A 13,787-nucleotide genomic window follows, 5' to 3' on the forward strand; every position below is an offset into this window, starting at 1 on the left:
GCTTAAGCTTGAAGATTCATCGATCTTAAGAGCTTGTAGAGGTTAATAGGAATTCCCGAGCTTGAAGGCATGAGGAGCTTAAGAATTCGGATTAATCGCTTGGGGATTATCAAGAGATTAAGGATATGGAGCTTAGGAGGAGGAGGAGTAGCACTTCCGATGATGAAGTGAATGACTCCGAGCTTAATGAGCTTGAGAGCTCGAAGGCATGAGGAGCTGAATAATCCGTATTAAGAGCTTAAGACTTGAGGAGGGAGCTTCAGAGCCTAAGGAGATTATGAGGAGGAGAGAACTCACGATGATGATGGGAATAAGACGTTCCTCTCCTTTTTATAGTTGCATGGGCATCCCCTTTTGCTAAAAAAAATTGAGGCACCCATTAGCGATGTTGCTTATGGGTCCTGCTCCTTGTGACGTGGCAAGGCCGAAGTCGACCAGCACCGTTTGCGGCGGGACTAAGACCAAAATTGTGCACGCCGGCGTTCTCGTCCTTTCTTGTTTCTGCGGCGGCAACCTCGTCCCAGCAATGTAGCGCGCGCGATGAGCGCCACTTCGTTCCCTCTGCACTGCTCGTTGCCGCCACATGCCATGGCTCCTTTTTCCTTTTCTTGGCTTCACATTAAGCCCCAAGTTTTTAATTGGGTGGCCACCCTTCTTTAGCCAATGGCCGGGTGGCCTTTTTATGTGCCCTTGGGCGGCCTTGGTTGACTTGGGCGGGCTAGCCCCATCTAGGGTGTGGCAGCCTTTATTTGAGCCCTTGGCCAATGTTTAATGGCCTCTCATTTGGCTCACATTTAGCCAATGGCCCTTAGTTGGCCACAGATTAGTGGGCAGCCCTTGGCTTAGCTCCTTGGGCGGCCAGCCTTAGTGGGCATCACATTTGGCAAACAACTTAACCAAGGCACCGATTGGCAAAGTCAAAATTCTCTACTCAATGCACTCCACAATACGTCATTTCGGATGATGAGCTCATCAAGAGCTTTTTGTTCTTTCATAACGGCACCACATTTGGCATACATATCGGCTAAGGCATTGTCAAGCACATCATTTTGTATACAATCTAGCCAAGGCAGTGTTGTCCTTTCCCTACAATCATTGCATTCCAAAAAACGACATTCCGAACACGAGACACCTCAAGAACTTGATGTTCCCGCATATCAAAACCCAAATAAAGCTCAAAAATTCTCAGATGGCACTCTGGCCGAGCCGACTAGACTGACATGGAACCGGCCCCCAGAGAATCTTTAACAGCCCATAGCTTGGCAAGCGGGACTCCGATCACTGATCTGAAAAGACCGACGCGCTCCACACAGTGAGCACTTCAGCCCGACACATTCATTTCATTCTTGTCCCCTCAGCTGCTGCTACAGTTGCGCAATCCAGTACAGATCTACAATCGACTTGAACTTTAAATTGCCATAACTTCTTCATCGTAGCTCCAATTCACGAGCCGTAAAGACAGGCCCGTAGAGCACATCGAGTTCTAGGGCACAATACCCCATCTGTGTTCACTTCAAGCATAACAGTTTTTAGCATCATTAAGGCATGTTTTGACCCTTTCAGCCGAATTTGACATACATTCAGCATTGAACTTGGCCTGCAACCAGCTCTTAATCACTGTTCATTAAACATATAAGCTTCAAACAAACTTATTGTGCATTTTCCTGGCATCTTTCTTTGCATGGGAGCGGAGCTTCACAACACCGCCCAACACACGAGCATGCATGTGTGTGTGTGTGTGTGTGTGTGTGAGTGTGAGTGTGTGTGTGTGTGTGTGTGTGTGTGTGTGTGTGTGTGTGTGAGAGAGAGAGAGAGAGAGAGAGAGAGAGAGAGAGAGAGAGAGAGAGATATCAAACATTATAGATCCATTGATCAATGAGAATAAGTAGGGGAGAGAGAGAGAGAGAGAGAGGGAGAAAGAGAGGAGGAAGAAGCAGAAAATTAGTTCTACCTCCAATAAATCTAGGATGTTGAATTTGTTCCTTAAATGGGAATTTGGATAATCAATCTACTCCATGTAGGCAATAAAAAGAAATTGTTCCTTAAAAGGGAATTTGGATAATCAATCTACTACATGTAGGCAATAAAAAGAAATTTTTAACTGCTCTCTCTCTCTCTCTCTCTCTCTCTCTCTCTCTCTCTCTCTCTCTCTCTCTCTCTCTCTCAAAAGAGGCTTATTTGTATTACTTGAAAAATATCTGAGAATGCTCAGTTGATGAAAAATTTGAGAGAACTAAAGCAACAAATTGGAACTCTGAGAACCAAGTACGACTAACTACATGCGAAAATTAAGAAAATCAAAAACTATAAGAAAAGCCTCTTCTAAAGATAGTAAAACTTTCCATGGTAAGCTAAATGGAGAGAGGATAACAACAGCCTTGAAAGATAGGCCGTTCCACCAAAACCAAACTTCACAAAAACTCTCTATCTCTTAAAATATATCCATATATATATATATATATATATATATATATATATATATATATATATATATACATATATATATATACATATATATATACATATATATATACATATATATATACATATATATATACATATATATATACATATATATATATATATATATATATATATATATATGTAGGCTCTCTCAAAAGTAGATCTCTATTGCTAAAGGTTTGTATCGAGAGTTAGACTCTTTATCTTGGTCAAGTGGAATAAGCTCCCTACTACGAAGATGATATCTAAAATAGTAGAATGATACTATGAAATTTTGAGAGCTTATAATGTACTTGAAAATTATGGACTTCTTTTGCAAAATACAAATTTTTCCCTCCAACTGTTTCCTATCCCAATTATCATCTAAAAAGTCCAAACAACTCTCAGACTTGCAAAAGAACATTGTTGTGGTCCTTCTTATTTGCTCATCAAAGAAGAAATCTAAAAACATCTAAGATGAAACAACTAGTGAAAGCTTCAGGAATAGGTAGCAAGCCTAACAATCTTTGTAGCAATCAAATACTTGAGGGAATTCTGTATATCTTGAAACAACCTATTCCTGAAGCTTTCACTAGTTTGGAACGTTGTCAAAGACCAATCCTTGCTGTCAAACTATGGAAGTGGAAAATGACTCACACGAACCCAGGCAGACAATATTTGGTTCCAAATATGACATATCATAAAATAATATTCCATTATTTGCAAGATCCTTGTGTGATCTTCCTCGGTACATTTGCTCATCAATAAATGCATGGAAAGCATAAAAAATCCCAACTATGCTCTCAATTGGTGGCTAATCCGTCCTATTGGATGGATAAATATCTACACCATATCAAACATAATATCAACCATAAGACTTCAAAAATAAACATGAGCTAAATGAGATATATGTTCAAAATACCATATAACTGGGTTGATGCCGTGGAAAACTAGGAGGAGATGTGTGCAACCTTAAGTATGAATCTTGTAAAGCATGTTCTATGAGGACCTCTTTCAGTCACTTGTTTTGTGAACACACTTTAAACTCTTTAACTTGACCCTTGAGAGCCTCCCCAAAATCATTTCCATGCTCGATGGATAAATATGTGCACCATATCAAACATAATATCAACCATAAGCCTTCGGAAATAAATATGCATTGAATGAGATATATGGTCAAAATACCATATAGTTGGGTCGATGCCATGGAAAACTAGGAGGAGATGTTTGCAACCTTAAGTCTGTGTGTTGGAAAGCATGTTGTATGAGGACCTATTTCACCCACTTGCTTTGTGAAAACACTATTAACTCTTTAACTTGACCCTTGAAAGCCTCCACCAAATCATTGTGTTGCCTCCTCTTCCTCCTCCTTGTCTGCAATGGTACCCAAATACCAATAGTTATTCTAGATGGTATCCACGATTGATCATCTGTAGTATAACTATTAAAAATGGTAATAGAGTCAATTGTAGTGCTAGGCCTTCAAGAGGTAGTCAAGGTGTGCATTAGAACAGATAGTATAGCTAACAAAAATATAAAAAAGGAAAGACAATTTTGAGAGGGAAGTAGAGTTACTCAAAGTTACATTTGGGTGGGAACATAGATACTTGATGGAGCCTTCAATGCAAGTTCTGAAACTCTTCGGTACATAGTTAGTACGGTGTATGGAACTTATTCTTTTAAAGTGTGACATTGTATAATTCGAATAACAGCTTTTTTGTTTTTCCTTATTTTCTCAACGAGATTCACTTTAAAATGACAATTTTCAACATAACGTTAGCTCTTCCTCATTGGTCAAGCGCCACTCTCTCTCTAGAACTAAAAGGCCCAAAATTGAGTCCAAAGTTGTCCTAATGTAAACTCACAATGACGAGCCACATAACTGCCACACATCAATCTTTGCACAGGATTTATTGCTCTTTATGACTTGCGTGGCCCAGGATCACTTCTAGGTGCCCTATTTCTTGCTTGCATTCTTCTTGCACCCAAATTCTTCATAGAGGGTATGCCAAACTCCTCGTCCAAAATATGCTCAATTTTCTCTTTTTTTGATATATTTGAGGAGTTTGCAAGACTCACTCTTTCACATAGCATGCCACCCCATGGATTCTCACGATGGCTTGCACTAGAGGACCCTTGTGGTCCACTCAGACTGTGCACCTGTATTTTTTGCAGCCACATTCTCTCTTACATCAGCCCCCAAATCATCTTTTACACCAGCATACCAGCTTGTCATTTCATAAAAGACAACATTCTTGCTCACCCTCACTTCACCCGTGATAGGATTGTAACACTTGTACCCTTTTTGCTCAAGGGAATAGCCAACAAACATGCATTTTTTTGCTTTTGGATCAAGATTACTTCTTAGCTCATTCGGCACATGCACAGAAGCAATACATCCAAACACTTTAAAATCTGATACAATTGGTTTTTCACCATTGAACTTTTCTTCAGGTGTCATATCATGTACTGCAGTAGTAGGGGTCTTGTTCATAATGTAGAGCAACAACCTCAACCCAATAACAATGAGGCATGTTCTTTTCATTCATCAATGCTCTAGACACTTTTGCAATGTGCTTGTTCTTCCGCTCAGTAACACCATTTTGTTGCGGACTATACCTGCATGAAAACTGCCTCTAAATTCCATGTTTTCTCAGAAAACCATTGAATTCATTGGAGATGTATTCTCCCCCTCCATCTGACCTCGGGCACTTTGTATGTTTCCCACTATGTTTTTCAACCATAACTTTGAAATTGTGAAATGCATAAAAACCTCTCTTTTCAGCTTCATGAAGTAGACCCATACCTTCCTTGTATGGTCGTCAATGAAACTCACATAGTATCTACATCCACCCATAGATGGAGTCTTTGTCACGCCCCATACATTTGTATGCACAAAATAAATGTATTCCTGCTTACATGATTATCATGAGGAAAGGATTCCTTTGTCTGCTTTCCAAATTAGCAAGCTTCACATGCTTTTTGCATTTTAGCAACTCAAAACATCGATAAACATGTAACCATCTCTTTAGTCTGCATCACTTTTAGCCTTTGCAAATTTACACGACCAATACATTTGTGCCAAATCTCTATATCTGGAACAACACCTGCACATCATGCAAACATGGCAGCATTCACTTCAGACACATTTACATCCAAAGTAAACATTCTTCCCACTTTCTCTCCTTGTGCAACCAGCCTTCCATCCTTCTTATGCTCTTCGACAAAGAGGCCATCAAAGTTTAACCTGACTTGTAAACCCTGCTCAACCATTTTCCCAACAAAAATGAGGTTCTTTGTAATATTGGGTACATGTACTACATCAGCCAGGTACTTAAATTTACCATCTGTCATAGACAGTTGCACATTTCCTGTATGCATAATAGGATGTGAAATATCATCCCCAATTTTTACATAACCAGGACTTTGTGAAGTCTGCATTTCCTTAAACCATTCACCATGGCTGGTCATGTGATTTGATGCACCTAAATCCACATACCATACATAGTATCAGCGTGTGCTGCATCACAAATAGCCTCTCAGGCTCATCTGCAATCCTGCTAGTGGTTGCATAATTGTTTTGCTACCTCTTATCTAGACAATCATGTTCAAAGTGACCATGTCTTCCACATCCCCAACATACTACATTTTTTGTGTTGACCTGCATTATTGCGTTGCACATTTCCATGAGATCTTGGACTCCCCTGCCTCAAAAGTTTTCTTGACCACCACCTGTGTTTTGACCATGATTGTTGTTCTGATGTTGTGCTTAGTGGTTGCCTCTTCCTCAACCTCGTCCACGAATTGTACCACATCCTCTTCTTGTTCCTCTTTTGTTGAAAAGGACCTATTCAGAAATTTTTTCACCATGCATATAGGATTCTTTGTTAAGTTCCTTCTCTTCCACAATCAATAAGGACACCAAATCTATAAACGAGGGAATATAATCTCTTAGATGGATGCCATTTTGTAGTAGTTTATACTCAAGACCCAAACCTCGCAGACATACTTCTATTTTATCATCATCATCGACTGTAACACCAATCGATGCAAGTGACTCACATATGTTCTTTATCTTCAACGAATAGTAATTGATGGACATGGCTTTCTTCTGCACAATATTTAGCTTAGTCTTCAATTGCAGCTTCCTTGCCTTTTTGTTTGTCACATCCAAAGGAGTTGGGTAGTACCATACCCATTGTACATAAGCAAGCTTTCAATAAGTCAATAAAGAGCTCTATTTCCGTGTACATGATTTTTGTTAAAGATTCTCAAAATGAACCTAATGTTTTAGCAAAAGAAGATATAACCAATCAAAAGGAATTAGAGTTATCCAAGTTCCTCAAGGGAATGACAGCAAAGTGTCCCACCTACATATGCCCAATCATAGTGTCATGTACACTGACACAAAGCCAATACATGACCTTTCAAGATCCCTAGTTCCAATATTTAAATGTCTTAATTTGTGCAACAGTCGCACCTTCCTATGGCAGTAGTGGTGCTACCTCATGCTGTCCATGAATGTAGTCCCAATAACCTTTACCCATAAGGAAATTGGTCATTCTGAACTTCCAAGCATGGAAGTTGTTCCTGTCCAACTTGTCACAGTGACAACCTGGTTAAGCCCATCATTGTTGGATGACATGTTTCCAACCCTTCACACAGTCTTCAAGCAGCCTGCTAAAAATAGTTGGTTACAACCTGTAACCACAATCTGCATACATACACTTGTTTTGTTGTACTAAACAATGTCTATGCACACTGCAGTCAAATCAAATCTTTTTGCACCACCTATATGTAGATCTACAGAATCCCAAACCTTAGAGTTTTGCATACTAACGCACTCTAACTCCAAAACGGTGGTCGAAATGCGCCCAAAATGGAAATCTGGCTACACAGTCTCAGTCCAAAGGACTATATAGGAACCTGAGATGCACACTCTTCAAGTGGAATCACCTGCATCGGAGATCTTTGAGATGACAGCTCCCAAGAATACCAAATGTCATGGATAGAGAAGGAGAGAGCTTGAGGCAAAAAAATTATACTCCTTCACAAACTCAAGATAAGAGGTCTACAGAACATAATGGAAAATACAACATAAAAGGGGAACTAATACAACGGTCTAGTATGAACCGCTAGTGAGTGAGGTGAGTAGATAAGTGTGCCATCACTCCGGTAGGTAGACTAGCTTGGTGTAGTCCAATTGTAGTATCACTAGCAAAGATATGCGTATCCACCAAGGCACATCGATGATGATGACTACCGGTGATAGTCATCAAGGAATCGTACATGTTGAGCTTGACATATCAACAGTAAAGGCTCGCATCTGGCATTTCAAAACGCACTACAAGAAAAACTCAAAAACGACGTGTTGGAGCCCTAGTCAATATGGGTTTCAAAACACCCTATCATGAGGAATCCAAGACTAGTCTACTAGAGTCACGGACAAAGTCCAAAAGCTCCCCGACTGTCCCATTAGCATTCTTGGGCACATATAGCCAAGTGTTTTAAAATTCTATAGTGAACGTTTCTTAGCTAGGCACGAAGAGCCAACCGCTAGGAAATGCTCTACAAGAAACCATAACAAGAGATGCTATCTTGTGAATTCAAGCTTTCCTCTAAACATTTTGTAGCACTGATGCTCCACAACCCAAAACACAGTGGCATGAGCTTCTCCTCTTCAAGGCATGCTACTTCTTGCACCACGCTCTCATACCATGTCAAAGTCAACAATGCAGAAGCATATAGCTTAGAGAGAATGCATGAGAGAGAGAGAGAGAGAGAGTTGGTGAACCAACCAAGTGGGAAATGAATTAATTGATTATATAATGGGAGCTTATGGTGCACTTATAGACTAATCTAGGGGCCTTATATAACCCTTCAACAAATTGCCCTAACTAGAATCTGTGAAGTAAGTAAAAAGAATAACCTAAAGATATATAATTAACTAGGGTCACGTTTGGCCACTCACTTGAGATGAGTTGACTTTAGCATGATCTATGCAACTCGTAGTACAGATATGTAGGAAGACCAAGTCGATGAAGATTCTACCATGGATAGTCCAACAATGGACACTACTGGTGGATACACCTGAGATTTGGTACCGCTAACCTGTCACTTGAGAATAATGCGTCTCTAGTACTAATTACATCCAAGAATACCCATTTGTGAATTATGAACACAATGCATTCAAAATTTTAGAAGGTGATGAACTTTAGTACACATCCTTTTCATAATGTAGCCAACAACAATGGATTGTGTGCCCATCCATAGTGTTTTGCATATGTTGCCTTGGTTCCGTGCTAGATGACATAATGAGCACCACGAATAAATTGTCAATCCATGGGACGAAGCTGACTTGAATAGTGCATAGAGGCTACAAGATGTTGTCAATCCCTTGGAAAACAACAAAAAACTTGCATCTCAGTCAAGCTACTCTCAAGTGAGTGAAATCACCAAAAGCCAATTGCTCATTGGCAAACAAATCACATATGTTACAGCATCAAATGACATCCAAACGTAATGAAACTTCTAGGACATGTTTATAAGACTTAAGCACACATGCTTATGGTCTCAAATCCCACTTTAGGTCAAGTGCAAAAGTCACAATTATTAACAGCACTGGATTTTTGACCTAGTCATTTTTTACCCAGAATGCATCTAAATGCTTAGCAATGATGCCCCAATAACTGCCTATACTTAGTTTTTTATTTTGAAGTGTAAATTCCTATTTATGATGAGATTAGGTCGCAGATTGGCGACGCCAAAAGCTACAAAATATCATGAAATGCTTACGTCAATGCGTAGAGCTCTTACCTGCGGTTGCAACGCAGCAAATGCGACTGCAATGTGACAACCGGGGAGGCAGTAGGAAGCGTGAGAAGGAGAGAAGTGAGCACCATTAGCTCACGCTGTGTATTTCATTATCCAAAACTTTTTAATAACTTCCAAAAATTGACTTATATACCTTAGCCAAGGTTTTTGTTGGTCAAAACTAATAATTTGGGAGCTCTAACTAAAGACAGGTTGATACAATATGGGAGCTTGTAGCCTTCCTTGGCTCATCAATTACAATATTTATCTGGAAAATAGGAGTTACAATATTCCCAATTCATCAAAATAATAAATGTTTTCACGATGAGAGCTCTGAAAAATGGTATCCAAGTTAGCTTGCTGCTAACATTCCCCCCCTTCTTGCCTGTGTCATCCCTTGACAGAGCTTTATGGACTAAAGTAAGGCTTCGGGTTGACGACTGGTGAGGCAGTCTTTAAGTGCATGGAGTTCCTTCTCATATCTAATCTTTCTTTCTTTTTTTGGAACCTGCAAAAATTGTATGGTGACCCTGTTTTTTAGCTCAATGGTTGAGTAGCCTACAAATCTGGAGGTTAGGTTGCTGATCACTGCCCCAAAAATCTTTGTTCGCCAACTGAAGAACCCTGTATAGAATGCTTCCTTGAATGCCAACATATTGCTAGAAGATAAGAACATGCACCAGGCATAGAAGCTATAAAGGACTTCTTCAAAAGGTTGGCCACTTAGGTCATAGAAAAGACCTTTATTTCCCCCGAGGAATGACATCCACGGTGCTCCTGCTTGCTCTGGCTTGTGAAAAGCTTCAATGCATGTTAATAGAATTCGGAAAATTTTGTAGAGCATAGCACATGAGAGATCATGAAGACTTTTGAAGAATGTCATGGTGCCCGTTAGGGTTTTCACCATGTATTCCTCTATCGATGTGCCCTTTTCTAAAGTTGGCAATCTCAAATAATTCAGCCATGTAGGCCACTTCTTTGTCATTACTTCGTGTGCTTACCATGTTCATACTCTTGGTACAGGACAAAAGGTCGGGTCTGTCTGAAATGCTGCAGGTGCTCTTGTGAACATAATCAAGTATCTGAGATTCTTGTTCAGACACCTCTTTCTCCACTTAGGGTGGACTTCTTCTGCTCCTTCTGCCTGGATGTATTTATATAATCTTTCCTTACCTGTAGAGCAACTATGTGATTGTTGATGCCATTGTACATTGATTTGGTTGGGAGTGACTTGAGTAACATTGACTGAATGAAGAACTCTCAACTCCCAATCCATCACTACTTTCCATTGTTCATTTGTCTCATGAGCAACCTGCTCCTTAAGTGCATCTTCTTCAGCTTTTGACAGTTGGACCATTGGCACTTGATCAACATCTGTTATTGGTACTTGAAAATCTTCTTCTTGTCCAGCCCTTCTGCTGGCTATGTTTCCATCTCAGTGAAAGAGACTAAGGGAATGGCCGGTGCCAGTTGGCAAGCAGGGCAAGCACTGGGAAAAAAAAAGGTTGGGTTTTTTTTTAGGAATTTTTTTTTGAAGTTTCAAGCTATTGGGGAGGACTCACCATAGAGTGCCACATGGCACTGCATTATCCCATATGCGCAGTTGGAGGCGGGCCGTCGGGGTATTTAGCCCAAGTAAGGGTGCCCATTTAAAGTGTGTGAAGCGTGAGCTTGTAAGCTCTATGGCGATGGCGGCTTGTAACGGGCGCTGTGTGTAATGGTGCACGCCCGAGTGGTGGTGGCAGGGTTGTTTTGGCTGGCGGCTATGGCCGGTGATGAGCAGCATTGGTGGCATGTGCCAATGTGGCGGTTTTCCATGGCGCTCCCAAACAGTGATGATGTGGCATCCGGTTGGGTCTAGTGTCCACGCCCACTGGGGCTTAGTTTTTTTAGGGAAAGTCCCCCCCCCCCTGTTGAAGATGATGAAACAGGAAACAGAAGGAAGACAGCAACTCAGGGTAGGAAGAAGATGGAGAAGGAGAAGACATAGAGCTTGTGTACGAGATCTCTGTAGTCTATCTCTCTGTATTGGAATAATAGTGTATACAATCTCAGAGCTAAAAATCTTATATGAAACCCTAAGAGATAAGGTTTCCTTTCACACCAGATGTCCAGGGAGAAAAACCCAGTGGGACAAAAGTGTCCCTGGTGAAGCGCGTATACACACTAACACTACTACATGTCTACAAATCCCCCCTGTAGTGATAGTGTGAATCTGTACAAGGTAGCAGATCATCATGTGTATGAGAGTAAGCCCAAAGCTTTTCAGAAAGCTTCAAACTTTTCTTGTGATAACGCCTTCGTAAATAGATCTGGAATGTTATCCTGTGTACGACAGTAAGTTAGTGTGATCTCCCCTGCATGTAGCCTTTCCCTGACATAGTGGTAGTGAACCTCTATGTGCTTTGTTCTTGCATGAAATACTGGATTCCTTGCAACTGCCATAGCACTCCGACTGTCAGTGAAAATGGTAGTGGGTGCCTCTTGACACTCACAAAGATCTGCCAATAACCTGCGTATCCATACACAATCAACTGTTGCCGTGAAAGCTGCCCTATACTCAGCTTCACAAGTTGATGTAGCCACTGTGGGTTGCTTCTTGCTTAGCCAAGATATACATGCATTTCCCAAGAAAAAACAATTCCCACTTGTGGAATGTCGTGTGTCAAAATCACCAGCCCAATCTGAATCGCTGTAACCAAGAAGCTGCATAGAACTGTGCTTTCCATATATATCCCCCCTTGGAAAGAACATGGCAAGATTAGGGGTACCTGAAATGTAACGAAGTATGCGCTTCACAGCCTGCCAATGATGCATACCTGGGCTGTGCATAAATATGCTTGCTTGTGAAACCCCAAATTGAATGTCTGGACGAGTGTTGCCTGCCAAATATATCAAGCAACCAACCCCTGCTGCATAAGTATGTACATCAAAAGGTTCTCCAGCATCGTGCATGCTCAACTTTGATCTAGTTTCTATGGGTGTAGAGATTGGCTTACAATTTTGCATACCAAACTTGTCCAAAATTTTATGCAAATATTTTGCCTGCAGCATGTATATGCCATCCTCTGATTGCACAAACTGAATACCCAAGTAATAATGTAGCAAACCAAGATCAGACATCTCAAAGGTTTTTCTCAAAGCATCTTTAAACGCTTCAATTTCATCTGCAGTATTGCCTGTAAGAAGCATATCATCCACATAAAGTGTTAGCATAATGAGAACTCCATCTCTCTTTTTGACATACAAAGTACTTTCTGTTGGACTATTCTGAAATCCCTGGCCAATCAAATAAGTATGTATCTTCTCATACCATGCTCTTGGAGCCTGTTTGAGACCATACAAAGCTTTACGCAATCTACATACCTTTTGCTCTTGACCTTTTACAATAAAACCACTTGGTTGACTTACATAAACTTCTTCCTGCAAATCACCATTCAAAAAAGCAGTTTTGATATCCAACTGATGCACTTTCCAACCATGATGAGCACCAATTGCAACTAGTGATCTAACTGTGGACGCACGAGAAGTGGGAGCAAAGGTTTCATCATAATCTATGCCTTTCTGTTGCGCATAGCCTTTTGCCACAAGCCTTGCTTTGTACCTGTCAACAGTACCATCTTGTTTCCTTTTCACCTTAAAAACCCACTTTGCACCAATAGGCTTTTTTCCTGTAGGCAAGTCCACTAGATCCCATGTATGATTCTTATAAATAGAATCAATTTCTTGCTGCATAGCATCTTTCCACTGAACACACTCTAAAGCTTGTTCAAATGAATCAGGATCATCTGCATCACAAAGAGTGATAAAGCAAGCCAAATCTACTTGCTCTCTACCAAAAGTAGTACCAGCACGTGTTTTTCGTGGCAACGGTGCATCCAACTTGCTATCCTGCAAAGTTTTCTGAACCCATTTAGGCAAGGTTCTTTCTTCCCTGAGAACTTCTTGCTCTTCACGCACAATTTCCTCTACATCATGAGGTGTCACATGCTGATCAAAAGATTGATCAAGATTATCAACCTGTTGTGATTCTTGATTCTCCACAAAAGAAGGAAGAAAACCTTCAAATACATCATGTGTCTGCATATGTGGTACATCAAAAGCAACCATAGGTTGAGCAGTAGTTTCTGCAAAAATTACATCACGACTTTCAAAAATCTTGTTTGTAGCAGGATTGTAAAGTCTATAACCTTTACTTCCACTACTGTACCCCACAAATATACATTTGATTGCCTTATCATCAAGCTTCCCACGTAACTGCTGAGGGATGTGAGCATAAGCAAGACAACCAAAAACATGAAGATAACTGACTGAAGGTTTTCTGTCATACCAAGCTTCATATGGAGTAATGGTCTTCAAGGCACGAGTAGGACACCTGTTCAAAACATGTGCTCCACAAGCAACTGCCTCCATCCATAGCTTATGAGGCAAACTCTTAGCCTTGAGCATACATCTAGCCGTCTCCATTAAAGACCTGTTCTTCCTTTCTGCAACACCATTCTGTTGTGGTGTGTATGGCATAGTGCATTGGT

This window comes from Adiantum capillus-veneris, chromosome 20 (genome assembly GCF_014529385.1).
Source record: "Adiantum capillus-veneris isolate H3 chromosome 20, ASM1452938v2, whole genome shotgun sequence".
In the NCBI taxonomy this organism is placed as follows: domain Eukaryota; kingdom Viridiplantae; phylum Streptophyta; class Polypodiopsida; order Polypodiales; family Pteridaceae; genus Adiantum; species Adiantum capillus-veneris.